At 40.4% G+C, this 18302-nt stretch overlaps 1 protein-coding gene across 1 annotated transcript in view; it reads left to right on the top strand.

Annotated features, from left to right (window-relative positions):
- LOC306835356 (SUN domain-containing protein 2-like) overlaps nt 1-18302 on the top strand; it is a 355711-nt gene that overhangs the window by 288318 nt on the left and 49091 nt on the right. The window lies entirely within an intron of this gene.

Below are 18302 nucleotides of genomic sequence, written 5' to 3'. Positions count from 1 at the left end.
TGTCTGAGTGTAAAACAAAGTTTTGGAAGTGCTCCAGCAGATTGCTTAAACTGGCAGCTGTGACATGGGCTATTTTGGCTGCGGCGTCATCTATTAGGGCAGACATGCCCCATCGAATTATCTCCAAAGTCACTGAAAAAATGGTGGGGTGTTTTGCCAATGGATTAGAACGTTATTTAAGGTGTTCATTAACATTATCAAAAGCAGCAGCAGAAATGGAAATAGTCTGCACATGAAAAAAACAGCAACATTTTTTTGTTTATTTACCTCAAATAAATTTGTTTCCATCCTCCATAGATTGAAATTCTTAATGAGGCCATGACGATTACTCACGCACCTGTTTGAAGAGTTTCATCTTCGTCTTCACTCTAAAGACGTTCTGGATGTACAGTCATGCGAAGACGAGCAGCATTTCAAAATAAAAGCTCCCAGGGCTGAGTTAGGCATTCTCACTTTGTTTCCGAAACTTTCTAAAAATAGAAGATGTGCTTTTTTTCCCCCCCAGTTTTCTGCGATCCATCTTAACATGTAAGAGCAGTTTTTGAATGTTTACGTTAATTGACCAGAAACCAAAAGTGTCCATATTGTTTTTGAAAAAAAATATCCACATTAAAAATGTGTTCATGAATAAGTGGAAGTTATCAACAATTTAAAGATGATCGGACGTGCCAAGCTCTGACCATGCAGCAAACACTCTGAGGCCTTTTCCTTTTTTTACACGACGGCTCTTTACGGAAATCATTGGCTTTCTGTAAATATCATGAAATAGAAAATACTGCTGTTGTGCTGTATGGAGGGAAAGTTGAAATATGTAACTATTACGTCAGGCACTTAATATCAAAAAGTGTTGAATGATTTAAAGTTAGATAGTTTGTTCCCATACTTTCTGTCACATTTCAGAAGGGAAGCTAAACACTCAGCTATCTGTTGTTTTAACGTCTTGAGCGGCTGAACAGCTGGCTGCTGTTCTTATCGTTACACCACAACAAGCAAATGTCGTTTATTGCTTTATGCTAATGCAGTTTAAGATAAATTATTTTGATTGGCCTCTGGTTATGCAAATTGGCTCTCCATCTATGCAGGTAAATACCCAATGGCAACGCTACTGGCAGATAAACACAGACGTCGGCATCCTTAGAGAAAAAAAAAGAGAGACTAATTTGTGTCTTTTGGGTTGGCAGATTGTCTTCATTTTTTTTTCTTAAAGGCAAGCCACGGGGCACGTCATTCAAACAGCCAAATATGTCGGAGCGCCAAAAAAACCTATTTTCAGTTTCAGCCTTGACTTATGGTGTTTGAGTGCATTCAATCATTTCTATTTTCAGTGTGAGACATAATCAAGGAGAACCTTCCCTGGAGGAGATGTTTGTGTGTGTGTATGCTTCAGAACTCTTTCAAAAAGTCTCACTGTTAGATTGTTAAGAGGAAAAAGGTAAGTGAATATTTTTAAAGGCTATATCTGTAAACATGCGCATCAAGAACCAGCCATCCATTATCTTTTTAGCGCTTTGTCTCATTTTGGGTCGCATCAGTGGGGCTGGAGCCAATCGCAGCTGTCATTGGGCGAGCGGCAGGGTTCGCCATTTAATCTCAACCAGCCACGCTTCACATCCTTTGTTTTTTTTTTCTTTCACGACATTAATGAAACCAATACCTTTGCGACGTTTGCAATGCTAACATATATGTGCACTGGGACACATTGACACGCTCTGGAATGTCTATTTACATGCTGGTGATAAAAGAGTAGATATATCACAGGGGTAAGGGGGGGGGGGGACTGCCTGGGTTGGGGATTTGCGGGGAGGCGGGGGTGATGTGATCCAGTTGGAAGAGTAAGGCATCAGCTGGATCCTGCTAATACCCATAACCTCTCAAAGAGAACGCGCTCATAAAAGAACCCCGGCACCTCCCCCGCAATTCCCAACAGAGATCACCACAGAGAAGGAATTACATCATCTCGACATCAAAACTTTAAGGGTTCCTCTGAAGTCTGGCAGTTGTCGCTGACGGTGACCTAAATTCTTTTTATTTTTCGTGTTTTGCATGATTTAATGCGCGGCGTCTTGCTGCATGGAACACAGATGTCATCTCTCTCCTCTCTGGCACATTGAGGAGAAAAGCACCGACTTTAACCTTTCAAATTAGACCATGATATGGCAGAGGGAATCAAAGGTGGCACACATCACTCTATTGAAAAGGTTATTGAGGCGTTAGCATTTAGTCCTCTCCATAGCTCATTTTGACTGTCTCGGAGATAGACAGCAGTCATGCTGGAACAATATTCTCTTTCATTTCTACTTTTCAGGGCTAAACAAGTTTCTCCACCTTCATTTCAGAAAGGATGATAAATATTTACAAATTGTCTCCCATTACCTGTAAAAAAAAAAAAAAAGAAGAGCGGCGTATATCTCTTCTTCTGAACCTCTCTGTCTGCAGATGAAACAACACATTTGAATCACGATGACATTCCAGGTTCAAAGCTTCTCTGTTCACTCCAATTTGCCAATTATCCGACGTTTGTTCTCTTTTAATTTGACAGCAGTCTGTAAGAACCAAAAAGTCTGAAATAAACGTGAAATAAAAATAGTCTGCGAGCTCTCCAGAGGAAGCAAAATAAAGGCAGAGCAATGATGATAAAATAAGGAAGAGTGAATTGAGTGTAAATGACCCGTTTTTTTCCCTTCTTTTTTTTATAAACTGTGATTCTCTAAATCTGTGAGCTGTCTTTGAGTGGAGTTGTGCGGCGTTTTATACACTCAGCAGTCCTGGCTGACAACCGTGCTCCCAGATCAACCCTGTCCAGATGGCATGGCGTGGCCCTAGAGGACTCCATTTTTAATCCTCTTGGCACAGGCTGCGCTAAGCAAGAGGTGGAACGGATGCTCCGAGTCAGACGTCAATCAAGGCATTTCATACCGCCCCACTGCTGCGCGTGACACAAAAGTGTCCTGCAAAGGAGAGAGCGAAAGAGAGAGGGAGCAAAAAGTGCAACGTGCAAATACACTCAATCAGCTAAACAAAGATGTAGAAGAAGAAAAAAAAAAAAGGCCTACAAGCACGCGAGCAGCTGGAAGCTCCTTAAATGAGCAACAACAAAAACAAAACATTGGTTTTATGAGCTGAAGCAGCGTCCACATAGCAGATTCACATATTGGAATAAAATGTCCAAATATCAAAAGACACTGCAGTGAATTACGTCGGTGAATAGTTAATAAGCGGAGGGAGTATTTACACTGTAAAACTAACGCACAGTAATAATTCAGGAATTAATTGCATTGGATTTATCTGTTAACTTTAATTGGCCACCAGAGGAGTGCAAACGTTCATTTTCCTTTTCGCTTTAAAATGTCTCCACGTGGACAAGAGAAGAAACAACTTGAGCCCGAACTCGCTCCTTTTCCTTTTTCTTTTTTTTTCTTGCCAGGTACTGTGCATAGAGAATGGTGTGTGCTTTGTTCATCTGAATATTGAGCCAAGAATCTTTAAGGACCTCTAAATTTCTAATCCTCGACACCACCACTGGCGGCAGATTTCCGTTTCCTTTAAAACTGCTCTCAGGGTTGAGTTTTACCTGTAACATTTAAACTGCTATAGGTTTTGTAGCCCACATGGGTTGTGTTAAAGATCCATTTTTACCTCGAGTGTATTTTCAAGGGTATAAACGAGGAGTGAATGTCAAAGCACTCTGTGAAGATGTGTGGATTTTAAAACAAAAACCTGGATCCGCTGTATATCAAGCTCGGTCCAAATATTATACAGAAACCCTAATTGTGGATTTATTGAAGCTTGTCCAAAGAAACCCACTTAAAGAGATGAAATATGCAGCGCTTTTACACCAAATATCATTTATTTATCTTTCCTTTTCTGCTCTCGATTTCCTGGAGCGTGACGAGGGTCCAAAGGAGGAGGAGTGGGGAGGGGGCCGAGGCGAACGGATGGGGATGTGTTGCAGGACAACAAGGACCCAGGTGTACTTCTTATTAGCGGCTAAGCTAATGGAATCAGCAGACTGACTCTCACCGGATCACGCAGCTCAAGACAAGACCGGCCTGTCCTGAGGGAGGTCTGGCCCAGAAGAGGGCATCTGGAGACTCGGTCCGCCTCCTCCTCCTCTGACTTACAGCAATTACCAGCAGGAGGGACACAGGCTTCAGTCCTGGAACAGATAATAGGATAGGGAAGCCGGGGCTCTTGAGGTCTGCCTGTGGTATCATTTAGATAAAAAAAAACTGGACTGGTATGCTTTTTTATGAAAGAAATAAATAAATTGGCAAGATACCTAATTTGAACCTGATTAGCATTCAGTACCCTTCACTTCATTTTGAGATGTATAGCATTTCACACTGAGGCAAATTAAAATTTACTCACTTTGCACTACAGAAAACACCTGAGTTTGACTCAGAGCAACATCACGTAAGACTTGAGTTTTAATAAAATACACTTCAATACTAATTGTTCTCCAATTTGTCTTATCGCAGCGTAGCACAGTTGGTACACAGGTTTACACACATTTAATCACATAAACAGTCGAACGGTAATCAGAGAAGCCAAAGCAGCAGTCAGCGTGGAAGCTTGTTAAGAGCTTCGATAGCCGAGCGAACAAAGCTCTTAACAAGCTTCCACGCTGACTGCTGCGCCACTCAAAGTTTGTCAAGTGTAACTGCACCGTGGTGCTGTATTGTCTCCCCCATTACAGACAAGCTGCCTTTGTTGACTAGCACAGTGGTGGTGTTGTAAAGATCAAATAAGACCCAATGTCCACTGACAATACAAGAATCAATCCCGATTTTGCTAGCATAGATATACAGCCCGTTGTCGTGACAACATGTTTGTAGTGCTATAAGCGACCGGGGCGATAAACACTCTTGTCTCCTGTTGAACTCATTTGTACTCTTTGATCAACTTTGCAACTACTATTTTAAAGTGGAGAAGTTACATCCAGTTTATTTAAAGGTGGCAAGACAACAACAAAGAGCGTATTACAATCCTAACGCTAGTACATCAACTCCCTCATTATTTTTTAACCTAATAATGAACCAAAGTTTGAAGTTCTTTGCCAGTCAATTGTTGAATTACGTTTTACAAAATAAGCCAGTTCTTATAAAATCACCCAAAAAAGAGTCAACAGAGTCGACTAAACTGTAAACTGTGATAGGGTAAACCTTAGTATGAAGTATTTCCATAATTATGCATGATTGGAACCAAACCAATTAATCGGCCAGAACATTTATCGGTTTCGGCCTCAAGATTAACTTATCGGTCGGGCTCTTTTTATTTATTTATTTTCCCTGTAGTCTTCCTAGCTTTCCGATTCGTTGGCCTTTCCAGAACATGTTCACACATCTCTTATTGTGAAGGAACGGTGTCGTATATTTGTACTGCACTTACAAAGCGCTTCGTGTAAAAGATAGATACGTTATTAATATTGATTTTTGAAAAGCAAACCCGTCATGTATAATTTTTTCGCTCACTCACTCGCTGCTGCTGCCGCATTCAAAACGTGCACGCAGAAGAACAAAAAAAACAAAAAAAAAAAAACAAGCTTTGCGTCAGGCAACAAATCCGAACCTCCAGACAACATTTCGATTGTCTCGGAGCAGCGCTTCAACTCGTGAACACAGTCTCATTTGATTCGAAGAACTCCTCCACATCCAAAGTGTTAAATCAGAGCACAAGAACCTTTGATTAAGCCTCCTCACATAAACAGGCTCTTCACAATCAAGACCTGAGGCACAACGAGGAGAGGTTGTTTTTTTTTTTTTTAATGGGGAAACTCGAATACAGAATGCTGATCACAGTACCCACGCCGCATTGATCTGAACGCAGGCCTAATTAAAACAACCACGTGTTTCAGAGAGAGTTGCTTGAACAGAGCGTGCCAAACACTCGGCCTGACGATGCCCCTGCAATACAGGTTGCCATTAACAACGATCAGTGCAGCCACTAGGATTGAGACATCTAATCAGTTTCTCTGGAGCTGTAATGCCAGCCTAATGAAAGAGATTAAAAACGCTTATTTGAGAGAGGCCGGCGCCCGTTTCCCTGATGATGTTTTTCTTCCTCGGGCTGAAGATAAAAGCAGCAATAACGCTCGGAGAATACTCTCCGTTGGGATTGAAGATTTTGAACACGGGTGGAAAATATTGGTTATACAGGGTAAAAGAATCCACCTGCAATCGGGCTATGTTTTTGCAAAAAAGGTTTAGTCACGGGAATTGCCCCCTCGAAACAGGGTCACGCATTCATTTTTTTTAAATATTTTTGCGCGGCTAGAGTAGAAGTCTGTCTGGAGAAGTTTGGATGATGTGACAATTTGATCAGCAATTTTCACGAGTAATCAGTCCTGGCAGACACAAGCCCACTCCTGTCAGTGCCCTGGGCTGTTGCAAAATGAGCCCATATTACTTGTCTGCTGCAAAGGCTGAGGGATGTGTTGTCAGGCAAGTATTTGGCAAAAAAAAAAAAAAGAAAGAAAGAAAAAAGGGGGAGTGGGTAGTGGGGAAGGAAGAAACGCATTTAATGCTGCGGAGAGATGAAGCGGCCGCTATATGGGCTGTAGCCTGCAGAGGTGGAGGTATATTGAACGAGTGGATGAGGATGGGGCTGGGGGGGAGTTGGGGGTGGGGGTGGGGGGGGGGGGCTGTGGTGCAGAAACTGCCTGTGCTCACCACAGGCTCTGAATTGTGCTCTGCAGCTACAGTATATTACCTCTTCCTGCTGTCCACCTGAATGCAGCCCACAGCCTCACACTGGAGCCTTTTGAGAGTATGCTCACTCAGGCTGTATAATTTCAGCTACAGCCTGCAGCTGCCGAATAATTTTCAAGTTGTATCCTTATTAAAAAAAAGCAAAAAACCCAAAACGAGAATATCATTTGAATATCTTAAAGTATATTTTAATTGAGCGTGTGTAACTTTCATTTGGAACTCTCGTTTCTGTGCAGATGACACAGCTGCTCCGCTGTGGTCTGTTTTTCTGGCCCGCTGCAATGTGATGGGATAAGTACTGAGGGCCGTCCTATTAATGGTAGCAAGCCAACTTGGATGTTATGATGAAAACGAGAGACATGTAATCTCCGAGGGAGGGACCGTGCCAGGGAAATGGCTTTCCTGTTCGTCCACTGCGCGGATTTAGGTCCCCTTCATCCCAGCCCCTCTTTCTCTCTCTCTCTCTCTCTCTCTCTCTCTCTCTCTCTCCCCCCCCCCCCCCCCCCCTGCCTTCACGGGGTTATTATTGTCTGAATTCCCACAGTGCGGCCAATCAACAGATGTGTTTAATACAGAATCGGTCTCCTCTCCCACAAAAAGCCTACCGCATAAAAAAAAAAAAAAAAGAACTGCTATTCTATCATGAAACAGAATATGGCAAATTCCTCAGGATTGCCAAGCTATTGTTTGCAAATGAGATTTGTGTTGAACTGACATTGAGAAAATGTCTCGTCCTTCAACTTAATATCAAAACAATATCAGAACATTTAGCTCCAGGCTACGTCTACTTTGGGACTTGTACTTTAATGTGATTCCTCTATTCAGATTGAATCAAACATGTATTACCATATTACAGCTTGTTTTGGGTGTTTGAATGTGTAATAATCAAAATTAGGCTCCTGGCAAAAGTAGTAACATTTTACCACAATGAATATATCGAGTATAAACAAAGGGCATAACACTGAGCCACTGAGGCTCCCAAAATTCATGGAGAAAATTTGAAGGCACATCATGAAATGATTGAGAATATGCATATGATTAGGGTTGTATGGAACTAGATCTTGGAGCACTATCTTTTTTTAAAGTGAAGATGGCCATCTTAATATCTTAATAGTTTTTAATCTGCAATTTACAAAGAAAAAAAGAGCAGCCTTAAAAATCCATATACTACTTAATGCACTAAGAGGCATGATTAAAAATCAATACACGGTTATATTTTGTGCCCGATGTCCTCTCCATCTTGTGTCGGCTTCACTCTCCAGAAAATGTTTAATCTCCCCTTTATGAAATCACAAAGGGAAGTGACACCTCCCTAATGGGTGACACTCCCACAGCTCGCTCTGTGTTAGCTCTGTCCTCTGAGGGTGCACTCGCACGACTCAAACCTCAACACGCCCAAGCACGCTTTACCCCCGAAGTCCACTTTGTTTGACGAGTGTGAGTGCTCTGATCCGTGCACAAGCATGGCACACTTCCTTGGCCCTGACAGTTCAGAGACAATGCTTACGGCCTCCATTCAGGAGGAATGCTGGAGTTTAAAGCTCTATCTGATTAAAAGGACAATAAGCCATAAAGTCAGTGAGTAGCTGTCATCGTCTGCGTTGTTCTCTGATGTGCGGACGCAGATCGGACAGTGTGTAAACTAAAACCGCTTCATAATTACATAAAGCCATGCATGTGATGTATTAGGACGTTATGTAGAAGACCGTTTTTCCCACTGAAAACAAGAGGGACATGGAGCGAAAGCCCACTCCACACCATCCAGAGAGGGGCGTGGTCAGACACAACTAATTAGCATTTAAAGCTACAGACACAGAAACAGCCTGAGCTGAAACAGAGAGCTTTATAGACATGATTAAATACAGGATCAGAGTGGATTTAGATCAAGAAACTTCTAAGACATGTTTTAGGGAGCTCTGAGACTTATTTAAACTTATTGATAAGGAGCATGATAAGTGACCTTTAATTTCTTTATTGACCTTATTATATTCATTTTTAAAGGATCCAGTATATTGGCTAGCCTGCATTAATACAGCCATAGGAAACATACTGTGTTTTTATTTCATTTATTGTATTTATATATATATATATATATATATACTTTTCAAGAGGTTGGTTGACAAACAGCAAAGACTCTCAGACAGTTTGAAAGATAAGGATTCCCTGGCTACATTTCATGCCTGTCAGACTACTCTACACCTTATTTAATCATTTGCCAAAAAAAGTAAAACAAGAAAAAAAAAAATGAAAAGAAGACAATCTGAAAATAATGAGCACTGCCCATGATCCATGAGAAGCTGGGATATTACACCCATCCAAGGTAGCTCTGAAGCAGTTACCAGCAATGCTGTTTAAAAAAATAAAATAAAATTGGGTCAATAAATTGCTGTCAGTTTAATTTATTTGGCACTGAGTCATTAAAGCCAGACTGATGCTGTTGTAGCACCGCTGCACCCGCCATTCTTGGCAAACGGGGCTTAAATTAATATTCAGCAGGATTGGTTTGCAAGCACAAACATGCGTGCACACACAGTGTGAGGCAGATAAAGCGAGCGGGAGACACAGATTATTTCAAAATGATGCTACCCAGTACAGCGCAATGACCCCATTCACCTTCCCCTTCAGGAGCTGTTTCCATCAGGAGTAATAAAGCAGCCGAAAGTTTTGGGAATCCATACTGAGCTTCGTAAACTTGTATCACCTGCTGTATTTCATTAGCACAACTCATAAACGCATCAGAGTACATGTAGCCACTTCTTTCACTCCCTGAATCTGCCAGCTGTTACTCTGCTTTATATGGACTCCCCGTCTCCTGTCCATAAAAAGAGCTTGTGGTCGTGTTGTTCCCAAAAACAGATTTTTCCATAAATCCATGAAAAACTGTAAAATCACATGGTGCACTTTTTTTCTTTACACTTTGCAATTCACCAGAACGGCTTGAAATGTACTGTCAAATCAATTTGGCATACATGGTTCATCAGTGGTCAATATGTGTGGCAAATTAAATCAAGGGGAATTCCTCGTTTGTGGAATTCCTGCAGGGAGAAGAAGAAGTGTTAAAAAATGGAGTGGGCGCCTGCTAAAAATGCCACCTCGCTGCTTTCTGTAATCTCCACCAGGGGCTACTGGGACTGGATGCAGCCTCTGAATGTGTTTAAGCTAATAGTGGAATATCATTTGATATGCTCCTTGGCTGTGAACATAATTTATAGTGCTTTTTTTCTTCTTCTTCTTCTTCTTCTCCTCCTTCCTCTGACACACATTTGTGTGTATCGTAGTAACACAGAAACAAGCTTTGGATATTCAGGCTCTTTAAGAAAACACACTGTGTGATCTTCTTACATGCAAGGGCATTTTCAATTTTCTCTCTTTACCAAAGGAAATCAAGTTTTTCTGATGTTCTGTATTTTATGGTTTCGTTGGCGAGGGAAATCACAGGCTTTCTTTTCTCTTGTCAACAGGCTGGTGCGGGACACATTATGCTGCTGCTGCTGCTGCTTGAATGATTTTAATCTGTATTTCTTTCCCCGTTTAGGCAAATCCAAAAACACATATTCAGTCCTTCTGAAGCAGGCAAAATAAATAGCCTCTGCTGGAGGCTTATTTTGTGGCACTGCACTCATACGGTACAAAAAACAAGGTCTTCACTGTTCACTTTTTCCAACAACTACTTTTCTTCAATTTTGTAAAAAACAGGTTCATCCTCATTGGACCTCTGTGATGGTGATGTTGAGTGAGGCATGATTATCAAATGGTTTCCTCCAACAGGCTCTAAAGAGTAGGGTTGGCAGCCGCAGGCCTCAAGCTGTTCAACCTTACGCTCACTAATTGCTCTCTGTCAGAAGGGGCCAGAATGTGTCAGCTCAACGGTGTTCAAGGCTCAGGGAGAGGCTCGGCTAATGAAACAAATTGGAAAAGCGGTTGTGCCATGAGTGAAGAGATTCCATTCAGATTATGAATGACCTTTGTAGACAAGAGCAACAACAAAATATTCTGTTTGTGGTAGATTTACTGAACAAACACTGGCATTTATCCCGATCACAACTTTATTTATCATCAAACAATCTGCTGATTAGGATTCATCTTTTGTTCTGATGTCAGGAAAAGTGCAAAGGCCTCCATGTTTTTGTCCATTGCTTGTTGTTTTTTTAGGTTTAAGGGTTTTTTGTTCAAACATGACAGATTTGAGCTTTTATATGTAGTTTATATTTCACTGAGGAGTTGGTAGCACGACACATTTAGGAACACTTTAAATTAAAGCTACAATATACACTAGTTACTTATTAGCATGCTAACATGTAGCATACTGGTTGCTGATATGTCCTTATTGAGTGCTAATTAGAACCTTATTCTACATTACAAGTCTATTGTAAGTCTATTTGACCTTTAATTTAGCAAAAGCATTTCATAACATCGTAACTCATGGACAACAACTTCTTAAGTTACAACCGATGAGCAGTAATAAGTCTGGCAAACTCTTAGTTAAAATGGTCGTTAGCTATAGAGTATGGTCATATCACAATAAGCATTTCATAATGACAAGTAAGTAACCAGTATGCTACTTCTTAGCACTAGAAACTAGAATTTGTTTTTTAAATGTCGGTTTGTGGACATGTTTTACAATCAAAATACTTGTGTGACCCTAGCGCTACCTAGACTCTTTAAACATGCTGTCAGGTATTCTGATTATTATGAATGTATTTTTTCACCAATTACTTCACCATAGCTCTGTTCTCCCTTTCTGGAAGGAAAAAAAAAGGTCAGTTTGAGTTCCTCAGCAACTGTGGAAGATATGTGACAAGAAAGTTGCAGAGAAGATAAAAAAAAAGTGGCAAGTTACAGCCATTACTTTTAAAAAAGCTAAAACAAACAAAACAACATTGAAAATGTCAGAATGAAAACACTAATGCTATTATAATGACCTTCTAAATAGGCAATTTCAAACTTCAGGCATATGCAGTAATGCTACATTTGCACTTCAGTCCTTCACACAAACACTTCAGAGGCAGAGCATGATGCTTTTTCTCGTCTGTTTTAGAGGATGTTCCCAGAGCCTTTTCCTGAACTTGAGAGCACTTCACTCTTTTTTGTAATCTACTCTGCTCCACTTACAGTTGGGACTGTAGTTCAGTGTAAGGTTGGAGGGTAGCTTCTGCCGACTTCTGTGCAGCTGATCGCTTTTTTTCCTCGGCAGAAGACGCGTCTCCTCTCATCAGAAACAAATCCACACAGGGTTAATTTACTCCCTGCTTCTGAGTGGAAGCTGCAGACTGGGGATTCGTTACTTCTACCTCAGGCTAAAAGAGACAGAAAATAATCAGATGAAGATAAATCAATAGTGCAAAAGTCCAGTTGTAGATAAAGGAATGAGGGATCTTGAACCTGGTTTTGGAGAACATCTATGTACCACATTTTAAAAAGTATTAGGATATAACAACCTTTTATTGTGTCAATACTACAGGGCTGATGTCCAAACAACCTCGAGAAGCAACGTTTGTACAACAATTGCTACCAATCCTCTACAGCAGCCAGGAAATACAAATGGACAATTTAAAATATATTGTTTTTCCATTACAGATGTGTCAGATATTTATTCCTGCTTTGCAAACAGTTTAACTCCTTCCCACATATGACAGTCCAGTCCTTTTAACATTGTCCTTGTAGTTAGCGCTCCCCTTTAACTGTAAACATGAGTAACATATATAACATATCTGTTATATATTTTTGAATACTTCTCAATATTTCAAACAGAAAATAATGCCACAAAAATCCCTCACTTTAGAGTTGTAATGGCACATGTCTTTAGTGGCGGTTGCCATGACAGACACACATGGACTGAGGTGGGACGGCAACTGAAAGCTGCCGTACCGATGCTGTATGTGCTGCTGGTGATAATAAAAACAAAAAAACAACAACATCATGCAACTTATACTAGGTTACAAAACCGGCCCGAACCCACTTTGTGCCCTATTGGCCAAATTTTCGCTGGTGCCCCTGAAGTTGCTACCAATTCCACCACCAATCACAATATTCACAGGGACACAGACACACAGCCTTATAGCTTGATTTTCTTTATTTAAAGCTGGTATTTAACAGTATGGTCAGTGTCAGTCACTTCTTATAACTCTTAATTTTTATCTACCGCTACGAACTGGATAAGAATAAAATGGTTTCTACGTTGGGTTGTTGACTGCCGTGAAATATTGGATACAACCTTCCCCAGGTTGAAAAACCTCAGGTGGATATAAAATGGATAGACACTGTAAATAAATAAATGGCAGGGTCAGAAGTCACATTCGAGATCATTCATAATCTGGGGAAGTGGGCTGTAAATGGGGGTAATATTGTTGAATTTGAGGTGAACCCTTTTGAATTACATAGACATTTGGTGCAATTTTGCAATAACAGGAAACTCCTGGTAATACAAGTGGGGCTAAATGGACAGTTCAGTTTTGTTAGAATGAAACATATTGGAGATCGTAGGTGCTGGAGCCTGACAAGTGAGAACAACCCATGAGCACACAAAAGGGCAGAATTACTGCAAACTGATCACCGTTACTGCCCATTTCATAGTGAACAAAAGCATTACGTTTCTTATAGCACCCAGCAGAGGAAGCTATCAAAGAATAAAGAAGACCAGGTTGTGACAGCTTCCTCTTTACCACGCTCAGTGTTTCCTTCTTGGTGTTCCAACTGCTCGCACGTAAAGATGATGAAAAGGAAACGGAACTCGAAGGGAGACATCCATTCATTTTTAAATAATAAAAGTCACGCAATCCATTATTAATGTGCCAAATGTCCAGCTTGGGATATCAAATGCACTTTTGAAGTCTGGAAGGGTGCTTCTTTTCACCTTGTTTGAAGCCAGTCCCAACAATATGAAAGGAAGGTGGGTGTATGCAGGCGGAGAATATAAAGATGAGTGTGTGTTCACTTATTTATCTGTTTCATGCGTTTGCTCTTTTAGGGCTCAGTTCACAGGAAGTGCAGGATGGACATCTGAGCCTTTTGGGTGGGAATGTTTCATAAGCCGCAATAAGTGCTTTGTGCCAGCGGTAACTTCTTTCTCTTTGAATACCATTCAACCCTCCTTTGGGATTTCAATCTTACTGTTTCCATCATATTGCAGACAGTTTATATTTCTAGACAAATAAAAAAAGTAGTCCTGCACCCACGGTGAAGTAATTCAGAAATGGTCTTGTGTATTTTTATAAATTTCCTCCAAACATCTGAACTGTACTTTCAAGCTTCTATTATTTTTGATTGACAAGTTCACCCCTAAGATTTCACAACAACCACTTTAACAACCTACATTTACACAGAGAGGCACATACCCAATTTAATCAAAAAGAGAGAACATGCATTGAACATTACCCATAATTACAGTATGCACACAAAATGGTTCAAATGCCAAACCACGCCATGCCACAGCACAGATATGAGACAACAGATGAGATTTGATTCAATGCAATTTACAGTAATACTTAACAAGGCAATGCACTCAAACAATACATGTAAACAGAGAGGCACACATCAAACTTAAATCACAAAAATACACATAAAAAAATCAATAAAACAAATGTTGGGCTGTCTTGTTGCAACTTTTAATAAATTTTTAAATATTGCTCATATAGACACTTCTTAGGTTCACCTTCTGAATTCATATCTGCATACAATCTTAAATAAAAGTGTAGAGTGAATATTTGCAGCGGTTGCCCAAGCTTACTCTGATCTTTCAGTGTCATTAGAACATTGTAGATTTGTTGGTTTGGTTTCTGCTGATTTGAAACATTGAAGCTTTGGTGAATGTTTTGTATATATTTGCAATCCAATTGTGCCAATTTATTCTTCTGGATTGCACAGTGACAAATGTAGAATTATTGTATCCAGGCCACTGTAGCTTCAGTGAATTTGCATTGTCTCACTGTGTAATTCTCAAAGCACAGAGGTTGTTGATAGTTCATTAATTACCTGCAGTCCCCACATAAGGAAGGTCTCGTGAGAAGGGGGCTTGAGGCTTTCTTCTCTTTATACATCTCTGTGGCGTACTTATGAATCCAATAGACACATACAAACATAATGAAAATACAAAAAAATGTGTAACAGTGGGGGTTCTTTTCTCATTCACAACCACTACTGATTAGGAAGGATTGTGATTTTAGATGTATGTTTTAACACTTTCTATTATGGGATGTAAATAGTTAATTCCAATATTTTTCGGATGACAACCAAATTAAAATGACCACAAAATGTATAAATTTTCATCTGGAAAAGTCTTGTTCGTCTTTACCGGAAATAGCTACACTATTGCTCTCTTTAGACTCCATATATGCAAACTTAAGGTTTACCTCTCAGAATAAAAGGTTTGCTTTTCTGCAGCTGATCAGTAGCATCTTTTTTTAATCAACACTATCGGTAGCATTTTTTCATGGTGAAAAAGAATTTGTATAAGAATATGTTTCCATCAATCTACTCTGGTCCTGTATTTTAACATTGCTAATAACCCTCTCTTTTTCAGCCCTCCTCAGAACAGGCTGTTTCTGTGTCTGTAGCTTTAAGTGCACATTAGCAGTGTCTGACCACGCCCCCTCGCTGGAAGGGCTTAGGTGGCTTTGTGCCCCATTGTTTATTGCGGCAAAGCAGACTCGGAGGACAAAACAAACCGTTGGCTGTGGGGGAGTCACCAACATGGGGGAGGGGTTACTGCCCTTTGTGATGTCATGAAGGGAAAATCTCTAAACAGCCTGTTTCAGCACACATTTTGATCAGGCAAAAGATGAAGGGAATGGACTTTTCTCATAATTAGGCAGTTTGTAGATGGACTAGGAACAAACATTATTTTTCAAAAAACATGGCAAAAACAGGTGTATTTTGCATAATGTGACTTTTAAGTCTGAGGCTCAGTCCGCATTTTTACATTTTTAAGCTAAATGAAAGGCTATGAGATAGTCAACTCTACTGTCTGTAGATGCACACACAGTTCCTTTTAAAGCACAAAACAAACCTAAACAAAGCCTTATAACAGACACGCTTCATATTGCAGTTCCATATCAAAAGAATTCAAACACAAGGGTAATGTGTAGTGTATTGACATTCACTGACAAAGTACCCTTCCTTGAATACTAAATTTCCTCAAAAGGTTGACTAAAGGTTTTAGAAGCAGGCGTTTTCTTAAACACTGTCTCTGGTGATAAATCCCAACACACGCACCTCTTACTCATGCTGAAATGCGTCTGTGTTCTCCACCGTTGAGGGATTGAATTGACTCTGCTTTCAACACAGACCGGTACTGTGAAAAAGAAAAGTAAAAAAAAAAAAATATATGTAAGTGGCAAATTTAAAGCCCTCACTTCCTCCCGTCAGGTTCTTTTCGGGGAGAGCTGTCGGGGCGCTGCTGGAGAACTGATCTCACTTAAGAGAAAGATAATTCAATAATGGAGGCCCACGTCTCACAGATTCGTCGGTATGGATTTAGGATTTCTCAGCCGTTTCACCTTCCCCTACTGTGCCACACAATCAATATTTGATCAAGGTCCCAGTCATCAGAGCCTCTGCATCTCACTTTTAACTTGTAATTCCCTCCACACATGTGTAATTTCCTTAAACTGGGATGGCAGCTTTTGCCAATATTTGATTTTCTAAGTGAGCGAACCACAATCAGTGCCCTTTGACTTGTATAATTTCAGGCATGGGCAGCTTTCGTGTTCTTCCAATTGAACAATGAGTGCGGTCTGAAAATGCTTTCCAGGCAGCGCTGCCCACACATCTGGCACATGAAGAAGAACGTTGATAATTGATTGGACAATCACATTGTGGCTAATTACAACACCATGTAAAAATGCAACGATTCAGAGCCAAATGTGCTTGTAAATGATAAATGGACTCGATCTCGTAAAGCGCTTTTCTCAACTTTTGACTACTCAAAGTGTCTTTACACCGCGTGTCACACTTAACCATTGACACACTGATGGCAGAGGATGCTATGTAAAGTAAATCATCAGAAGTAATGAATTCCATTAACACACATTCGCGGCTGATGAAGCAGCGGGAGCAATTCGGGGTTAAGTGTATAGCGCAAAGATACATGAGATGTGGCTGCAGGAGCTGGGGATGGATCAACCGACCTTCTGCTTGAGAGGTGACGGACTCTACCAACTTTGCCACACACTCCATGTAATGTGGACAACATTAAATCCATACATTCTTTATGATATAAAAATGTTACAGTCTTAAAAAAAAATAAAAATCTTTGATTTGTGGCTCTGAGACTCGTCTTTTTTTAATTTATTTTTTTTAATGTGAGTTTACACGAGTATTGCCAAAGTTCAACGAGCCAAGCAAAGATGGTTGAATCTCTTAACAGTTTAATGAAGCAGTGAGTATTAGAGCAATGCGGAGCTATTTTCATCCCACAGTCTGACGAGGGGGGGAAAAAGTTTCTGCAGTCGTGATGAACTGGAACTTGTTCAATTCATCATTTGTTTAATGTTCCTTTATTATAAGAGGGATTGGGCTGGGGGGAAATCAGAAGACCAGTGAGGGCATTCTTTTCCCTTTTTAGACATGCTCTTTGATGACTTTTGGAATGGGCAATAATTAAAATCTTATTTGCATAATGTTCCTCAAAAACGTTACAGACAGCAAATTTAATTAAACCTCCGTACTTACTCACCATGACCTTGCATTAACTCTAAAAAGAGAGATGCTTTCATCCCTTTCAAAAGGTATGCTAATGATGTCATATGAAAGCATTTTTCACCCCTTCCTCAATTTCTCCTTCTCACAGCCTATATCTCTCCAGTGGTCTCATAAGATACCAATATGGCGCTTTAAGTTTGAAGGAGTAAGCAGGACAATTAGAAACCTCTGCGGTAAATATTAAGCGGAGACTGTGCATTTGAGTGAAAATGAGGGATTAACGACTTAAAGTGTTCTTCTTGATCCCCTGACTGGTCTTCAAAGTGAAGTTATATTGGGAGAGCGGTGTTGGAGAAGACGAGGCATTATCTGTGGCCTTGTTTTGTAACTGACACTTCGAAGTTACAAAATCCTTCCGGGAAAGTTTGAACCTCTCGGAAAGTACTCGACGACAGCAGTAGACGACTGGCATGGCCTGCAAGCTGCAGGGCTGATTTAGTCTGTGACGTGCTAAAATGGAATATAATTCTTATTGATGGTTTATTTTTATTTATTTATTGTTTTTATTTTGTAAGGTTTTTTTTTTTTTTTTTGGGGGGGGGCTTTTTATGCACTAACCACTGCGCCACCAGCATCCCCTTATTGGTGGTTTAATCCATGAGCACCAGCATGAAACCAAAACAAACTGAAGTCTCCGCTGTCCTCCAGCGACACGCCTCCCACATCACGTCCAATCACGTTCGAATGAATGCGTTTTCAAATGGAACGCGCCATAAATAAGCATCATTAACCGCAGCGGCGGACATCGTTGTCCTACAAGTTGCCTTTTATGTTGTGCGGGCCTATGTTAGCACGCTTAAGTTAGCTCATAGCTTCACATTGCACGTGAATTGACACCGAATGGCTGTGATTTAAAAATGCTAACGTTTCATTCCAAATAGCAGTGAGACAACAGCA

The sequence above is a fragment of the Symphodus melops genome (genome assembly GCF_947650265.1).
Source record: "Symphodus melops genome assembly, chromosome: 14".
Lineage (NCBI taxonomy): Eukaryota > Metazoa > Chordata > Actinopteri > Labriformes > Labridae > Symphodus > Symphodus melops.
The sequence above is the reverse complement of the archived record's forward strand: the minus strand, read 5'-3'. Positions and strand labels throughout refer to the sequence as shown.